The sequence below is a fragment of the Engraulis encrasicolus genome, chromosome 14 (genome assembly GCF_034702125.1).
Source record: "Engraulis encrasicolus isolate BLACKSEA-1 chromosome 14, IST_EnEncr_1.0, whole genome shotgun sequence".
In the NCBI taxonomy this organism is placed as follows: domain Eukaryota; kingdom Metazoa; phylum Chordata; class Actinopteri; order Clupeiformes; family Engraulidae; genus Engraulis; species Engraulis encrasicolus.
The window spans coordinates 3,109,394-3,117,077 of NC_085870.1; the positions used below are offsets into that span (position 1 = coordinate 3,109,394).

At 43.5% G+C, this 7,684-nt stretch overlaps 1 long non-coding RNA gene across 1 annotated transcript; it reads left to right on the forward strand.

The window, feature by feature from the left end:
• Positions 1–1,408: 1,408 nt before the first annotated feature.
• On the forward strand, positions 1,409–6,968 carry LOC134463044 (uncharacterized). The gene is made up of 6 exons (XR_010037615.1): positions 1,409–1,569; positions 2,195–2,351; positions 3,526–3,588; positions 4,172–4,266; positions 6,526–6,626; positions 6,753–6,968. It is a non-coding gene; the product is annotated as an uncharacterized LOC134463044 (long non-coding RNA).
• Positions 6,969–7,684: the final 716 nt, after the last annotated feature.

Below are 7,684 nucleotides of genomic sequence, written 5' to 3' on the forward strand. Positions count from 1 at the left end.
AGGGGGTAATATATGTGGAAATAAAAATGCAGCTAAATAACAAATAAATAAATAATAAAAAAACATGATTTCTTCTGCTCTCTTAAACAGGCAATAAATGCATGAGCTTTGTTATTAGTTTCGGAAGGAGACGGGTGGCGGGTGGCGAGTGTGAGAAGAAAACTGATTACATAATTCATTCGCATCGTAGGGGAAAGATTTATTCGGCAATATTTCTCGCAGTCACATTACACGACTGTTCCGTGAAGCTCAGCAGAAAATCAAAAGAAATGGATGCGTGCTCACAGCTCACAGTTCTGGAAAACCTCCTTCGGTGCCTTGGCATTCAAGCAGCGTTGTTTACAAAAGTATGGCTGGACACAGCTCCACTCCGGGCACTGTGAAGCCTGAGCCATCACACAGTCATGATAAGATACATTTACACATCCCACACTGTGAGATGTCCTCACACACATAACACACCGAATGGTACACACACACACACACACACACACACAGGGAAGCCGACAGGGGGGTGGACAAAGGAATCAGTTGTCGGTTGGAGAGAGGGGGGGGCCCTGAATGGGGTCTTCAGCACATTGTATTTATTAGGTAGGGGGCTCTTTCAGATGATTTTGTCCCGGGTGAGTCTGGCCAGGCCTGCTGTCAGCGGCCCTGCACACACACACACACACACACACACACACACACACACACACACACACACACACACACACACACACACACACACACACACACACACACACACACACACACAGTATGCATTCACGCACACACACACATGCACACGGTCGCTGACAGCTTTGGCTGGGCGCGTGACAAAGTCATCTGAAAGGACTCCTCACCCAAAACATACAGTGTACTGAGGACCAATCTCTATGGTGTCATAATGTGGACAAAAGGTCCACGAGCGCCACTTACTGAACACGCGAGGTATTTTATTCCGCGCGCGCGCGTAGACACTGTCGCGCGCGCGATTTTGCTCTGCGCGCGCGCGCAAACGCTGCCACGCGCGCGCAAACACCGTCTCACGCGCGAGAGGTGACATGAATTTCCTCACGCGCGCGAGCAGAAATATGAATATTTAAATTATCTCCTCCCACTGGTTAGCATAACAAATGAGGCGGAAGTTTGTTTAGTCCATAATAGTCAAACACAGAGATCTCAGATCTCAATTGTTGATAGACTATCGTTGCTACGGTGACTGCAAACGACCACCTTTGAAACACAACTGAAACGCAACTCACGGCTGCTGCTGACAAAGGCATTCACCTCTTTATTCGTAAACCCATTTTATTTTTTGGTGGATGAAAACATTGTGTCAATATGCTATGTCTATGTTCGCCTTATTCACCCGGAACTTTCTAAAGACGTTGGGGGTACACTTCAGGGGTACATTCGGCAACGCACCAGCTGTCATGCCGCCTCACTGTTGTGTGCCCAAATGTTCGTCCTCAAAGAGAAAAAAAATCCTACCGTGGACAGACTTTCCACCGTTTCCCCAAAGAGCAGGCACTTCGCCGTGAATGTATAAATCACATCAAGAGGGATCCTGGTCCATATTTCAAGGTAAGATGCAAAATTATGTTCAATCATACGCATTAGCTAGCACAAATAAGCTAGCTCGCCAAACTTGTCATGACTCGTGTAGCCTAATGACGCGAATGCCTCGGTGAAATAAAAAATATGAATGTGTAATTACACAACGCTACATGTATATGATATTTCCAGATCGCTATTTCAAGATTAGGCTTTTAATTGTGTGGTAAGCGATCCGATGGCCACTGATTTTGTGCTACCAGAACCAGTAGCATAGGCCTACTTGATTCCCTGATTGTCGCTCCCAACGCAGGACGCTCCCCGGTCAGCTCGCTCCCACTAGCCAGACTATCGATCCCACCGCCATATAACGGAGCTAGTTATCTTTTTGATGTTAGTTTTTTGTTTCTAACCCTAAGCCTAACCATAACTCTAAACCTAACCCTAACCCTAAATTGCTTGTATGTGGCAGTGTATGATAATACGTGAAATATAATCGGGTGGGACTACACGTCCGGGAGTGATAGAAACACCTGGGACTGCACGTCCGGGAGCGATCTCAGTTGGGAGTGTCCATCTACCTCCCGGCCTGGTGCCAAAATCAAGTTGTTTTGCTAACGAACTGAAATGCATACCCTGGTATTTATGGTTACAGATCAACGCTGAGACCAAGGTTTGCTCTGAGCACTTTGAGAAGCAGTGTTTTGTAAAGACCGCCCGTGGTATCACAAAGCTTATAAAGGATGCCGTGCCACTTTGTTCGCCTGGACTTCAGAGAGGCCAAAGAGGAGAATCATCATTCGCAGACCGAGGTTAGTTTGTTCAGTCAATATTCAACTGACATGTGTTTAGCAACCCTCTAATGATAATAATAATAATAAACTGAGAATAGTTCGCCATAGGAATAGCCTACATTTAAATTTAGACAAGACTGGAGAATTAATGTATGTGCTGGAGATAATTGCACCGTTCCGCGGTGTCTCATTCAAATGAATGGCAAAGTAGCATGCTAGCTTTGGCTCTTTGGGAGGGTTTTGAACAGGACTGGCGGCGCACGCCGACGCTGTCAGTGTGAGGCCAGAGATTCTTTCTCTCTAGTATTACTCTCTCTGGTGAGGCCGTTCCGCCTTGGTATGTTTTGACCCTTTACATATCGCACGAAGCAAAGCGCTCAGGCCTGGGCAGGTTGCCGTGGCAACGCTTCGCACAGCCCTGGCTGGTTGAGCTGTGAAGGATTTTGAATGCCAGGCAGCCAGTAGGGTACAGTACAGGGTAAGCTCGCTTTTATGCTGTTATTGAGAATTTGATTGAATGAGCAGGCGTTGTAAACTATTCTATGCATCAAAAAGCCCTATGTTCTGCGCAGTGCTCCTCCCTCCGAGTCCAGTGACTTTTTAATAACTCACTTTTCTAAAGTTTTAACTTGGATTTCTGTCACGTTTAAACGCCACCGCTCCTGGATCTCTCTCTATGCTGTGCCCTGCCTAGTATTTCTGAGTCTCCTGAAATAGGCTGTCTGCATTCTCTTTTTTAATGCACTGGGCCCTTTCTTTCAAATGAGTCAGTTCGTTTCAGATCTTGTCATTTCTGCTATAGGTGACTGCTCAAGATGTGGCTTCCTGTAGTTCAGAGATAGTTTTCAAAACTGCCTCAAGCTTATGTAGTAGTGTTAAGAATAAACAGGTGTGGAACATATGGCCTATATTTGAATAGTTGTGGGAATAACTGTGGGAACATGGAGCAGCAAGAATAAGCTGTGGGACCAATGGGCTGTGGGAACATAGAGCAGCTGACCCCCAACAGGGTTTTCATGGTTGTATGACCTGAATACATTTTCAAAGCGGAGCCACTGCGGACTTCTACTCTTTTCCACTATTAGACGCGCCTTTGTCCTGCACCTGGCCTCAGCGAGGTGGGATGTGCATACTCTTACTTTTATAAAAATGTTGTATATTGACCACTAATTCTGTGCATGCTTTCATACAGAGATGATGACCCATTCCTGAAGTTGGACGCCAGAATGGAGGAAGGTGCTGTTTAAGAGCCTAGGTAGGTATTTGCTCTCAAGACACTTGTCTGCCACAATTTAGGAAACACTGTCAAAGTGTGTGAATGACGAAGACCAGCTTACAATGTTTTCTCTTCTCTTTTCTTTTGTTTCTGTGCTGTGTGGAACATATTTGACATGTAAATAGACCACTAGGCTAGTTCAGTTGTTGGTGGTGGATTTATGTTGATTATAAATACAAGTCCTTTAGTAGGCTAGTAGGCTAACTAATTAATGCGAGCATGACCTACTGTGTCATGCTAAACAAGCAGGAAGCTGAGCATTCTTGGCGACTCTGAGAACTATAATACAGGCCAAGTCGTCATTGTTATAAGATGGTAATAACATCATCAAATATTTGCCCTGTTGAATGGATGTACGTTTTTGCGTCACATCCTGTTGATGCTAAAATGACGTGCACTGTTACATCAAGATTCAAGAACTTGTCAGCAGTGCAGCCAGCCCTCTTTCTATGGCAGTAATGTAATCGTTTACAGCTCTCGAAATGAGCAGACAGCTCAGCTGCTTGGTGCATACTCTTACCAATCGGTCTATATTATTCCCTCTTGCATTATTTATTTTCAGGCGGTGGAAGAAGCACTTGCAGGTATGCTACTAACCAGGCTCCTCAACATCAATCCGAGACGGAAGATGAACCGGGATGAAGCGGTTAGATTGAGGTAAACATCTACACACCCCTGTTCAAATTCCAGGTTTTTGTTACGTAAAAAAATGACAGAAAACAAACTTAAAGCTTTAAAAGGAAAGAATAGAAAATAAAAAAAACTTCTATCTACATCGTTGCATAAATATGCACACCCTTAACCTAATACCTTGTTGCAGCACCTTTGGCTTCTATTACAGCACTCAGTCTTTTTGGGTAAGAGTCTATCAGCATGGCAAACATAGAAGTGACAATATTTGTACACTTATCTTTGCAAAAGTACTCAAAATCTGACAGATTGCGAATGCATCTCCTCTGCACAGTCCTCCTCAGATTGCCCAACAGATGTTCCGTGTCATACAGGTCGGAACTCTGTCTGGGTCTTTCCAAAACCTCAATCTTATTCTAATGAAACCATTTTTTGTTGATTTTTGGTATTTGCCTAAAAGTAATTGTCTTCTGAATGATTAAGGTAATCCGCATCATTACCTTTCTAACAGGGGGCAGTATGTTTAATGGCCCCTGTGGAACTGTTCTAAATTCCAACCTCCCAGTTACAGCTGAAGAACGATAATCACATAGCATGATGCTGGCACCTTCATGCTTCACTTTACACTTGGTATTACCTTGGCAATGAGGTGTTGTTACCTTTTGTAATTATGTCCAAAATGTTAAACCTCGGTTTCACCTGACCATAATACGTCTTCCCACATGCATTTGGGAGATTACAGAAATATTTTTTGCAAAATGTACTCCACCAAGATTGAACTTTTTGGTCATAATTCGAAAGGGTATATTTGGCAAAAAACATCACCCCAATAACACCATACTTAAAGTGAAGTATGGTGGTGGGAGGGTTCTTTTGTGCTGTTTTTCTTCAGCTGTCACTGGGGCCTTCATTAGGTAGGAGGCAATTATGAACATTTCCACAGGGGCTGTGGTAGTGGCACAAAATCTTCGCCCCCCTGGTAGAAAGGTGAAGATGCAGAGGAACTAATCTTTCACAACGACAATTTCCCTAAGCGCACACCTAAATCTACTAAAGACTGGCTTCACCAAAATAAAATGGAGGTTTTGGAATGGCCCAGATTGGGGGCCTTGTTGGGTGATCTGAGGAGGACTGTGGGAGATTGCACTCGCAATCTTTCTGATTTGGAGGGCTTTGCAAAGAGGGGTGAACGAATATTCAAGTGACACTTTGCCTGATGAAGACCTGAAGGTCGAAACGTTGCTCGATTAAATAATAAATAGACAAGCAGTGTCGCGGACTTCTCTTTTCACTTGGATTTACTCTCATTGTCCTGCACCTGGCCCATCGAGTGGGATGTGCACACATCTACTTCTCTGAGGGTGAACGAATATTGCCATATTAATGTGTGCCATGCTGAGACTCTTACCCACAAAAGACTGTGCTGTAATGAAGGCCAAATGTGCTGCAACTAAGTATTAATTTAAAGGTGTGTACATTTTTGCATTGCATTGCATTGAATAATAGTTTAGATTGAAGGAGGGAAAAGCTGTGAATTTATTTGTCTCTCTGTCATTTTTTTACATCACAAAAACCTGACATTTGAAGAGGGGTGTGTAGACTTTTGGGAGCCACTGTACATGTTGAAATTATGTGTTCATATCACTAACCCTCTTGGTTTAGCACGATAATGAAAAGAACTGTGAGCAAAAATGTGGCTAGCAGAAAACCAGAGTGGCTAGTGACTTGGGAAAACCACTAGCCACTGTGGCCGGAGAGCAAAACATTATAATGTCAAACCCTTGTCTGTACCCAGACATGGGTTCTACCAGCTGTACGGATACCCAAACACAGCCTGTCACATCGTATGCAAAGCGCAAGTCTGAATTAAATTTTCTAAACACATGTACCTAAAAAGTGGACCACAGTCACCTTGTAGTTTGAATACTTTTACTTGAAGGAGAGGATTGTGCACATCCCAGAGAAAGGTGCAGTACGAAGGTCAACTGTAGTTTTCAGAGTGAGGAGTCTGCACACTTAGAATCGTTTTTGTTGCGTTTTATTTTTTCATGGCAGGATAACGTTTCTACCTCAACAGTCTTCTTCAGATTCTCAGATTCAGATTTTTCATTGTTTTTGGACAAGTTGGGTAAGACTGTATTATGTGCCAGTGCTTGAGTATTACCTGTTTGATTTCATTTGCCAACAATTAGAATTATTTTACACTGTCTGGACAAGATGTAGAAAACTACTACTGACCGACAGTGATATGTCATGTTCTTAATACTGTATATCCTGTCATTACAGACAAGGCGGCCGGAAACTTTGATGACCTCAATGACACTGGCTAGGTGAAGGACATCAAGAAAATGGCATCCGGTCACCAGACATCAGCTCATCCTAAGCAGGTAATTTCATACCTCTCAGTAACCTCAGAATGTTGCTGGTGAAGGAGAACATCCCGTTCAATATCAATATTACACAGAATAAACAAAATCATCACTTCCCATAATTTCTACCACATGTTTCAATAGGCAGCACCACACTACTGTGCAACAGTGAGAGAGAGCGGGCAAGGACAAGTAAAACGGACCTACACTACAGCAAGACTTTGACACTTCTCCACGTGAGAGGCAGCCATCGCCCCCACCGTGGAGCAGTGTGTACCCAGTACCCCCAAAAGAGGAGATGATCCGACGCCATCACAGCCGATTTCCAAAATTGTACACCAAACTCTGTATGGGCGTGTGTGTGTGAGATATTGTAAAACTTTTCAGTCCTTCTTCTATACTATACAGTGTATAAATATGCATGTGAAAACCTAAATATGCATTAAAAACCATTACTGAGGTTAAGAAATGCATTATAACAAAACAAATACATCTGATTCAGGTGTACTGTACATTGAAATGTCTTTATTTGCCACAAATACATCACATCCTGGAAACCTGTACAATGTGTGGATTCAAAGGTCTGCCAGATCTTTGTGATGGCACAGGATTGCAGTGGAACCCAAACATAGCCTAGGAGCTCCCACGCCATCTCACCAACTGCCGATATGCAGTATGCCTGAATTTCCTGTACAGCAAAGAAATGTAGAGATTGTGCCTTCATCGAGAATAGGTCATTTGGAATCACAACAATTATTCAATTTACTTTGTGCGTGTGGTGTAGCTATTGCTGTTATTATGTTACTACTAGTGACCCATTTAGTTGAGCTTAATAGTCTACATGACATCTCTGCACTTGTGTTACCACTATTGGGATTGGCTGCTCCCCAAATGAAAATGAGAAAAACTTGCCCGGATGAAATGTTATGAACTGTGTGCGTTGTGCTGCTTGCTGAAGTAACATGACACCCACATCACCTTCCAGAAATAAAGTGTATACAGGCTACCCAGAGTCCTAGAGACCTGTAGCTGCTGTGCGATGAAATCCAGGCAAAGACCCACCTGCTTTGGCAATT